The following is a 728-nucleotide window of genomic DNA, read 5'->3' on the forward strand; positions in this document are numbered from 1 at the left end:
CGTCGTACGAAAATCGAATGCAGTGTGAATCCAGCAATTTACCCAGCGCTCAACAGACTCAAATATTGCGGAATGGAACGCTGGCTGCTATTGGATAATCTAAAAGAATACACCAATAGCAGCGAACGCTCATGGATCCGCACTAAAGAGCCACAAAGGATGCATTCAGTACTACGACCGCTCACTGAGCGTTCAGTGAGCTCTTGAATCTGTTTGGTCTATATTTTTAGTTCCAACGGAATATACCAATAAGATGCAAGCGCTCACTGAGCACTCAGTGAGCGGTTGTAGTACTGACTGCACCCAAAGGAAAAGAGTGGCAATCAAGTGAATGCTCGCGTCCAATCAGGCCGGGGATTACGTGATCAGTTTCCTCCAATCTCTTCCATGTCTATGGAGCTTCGATGCCCGCGTCCAATCAGAGGAGACGGATCACGTGATGCAGTTTACCACTCTTCCTTTGAGACTCTCAGCTCCGCACAATTAAAGCGGGGAGCACAGACTTTTGCATAACGCATAACATGTAATGCATAAGAAATTCAATCAATCAGAATTCTTTATTTCATGGAAAGGAAGGAAACGGAGGGCTTTGATTGGTACATTTTCTTATGCATTACGTGTTATGCGTTATGCATAAGAAAATGTACCAATCAAAGCCCTCCGTTTCCTTCCTTTCCATGAAATAAAGAATTCTGATTGATTGAATTTCTTATGCATTACATGTTATG

Source organism: Mycetomoellerius zeteki, unplaced genomic scaffold, assembly GCF_001594055.1.
Source record: "Mycetomoellerius zeteki isolate Tzet28-1 unplaced genomic scaffold, Tzet1.0 scaffold578, whole genome shotgun sequence".
NCBI classification, from domain to species: domain Eukaryota; kingdom Metazoa; phylum Arthropoda; class Insecta; order Hymenoptera; family Formicidae; genus Mycetomoellerius; species Mycetomoellerius zeteki.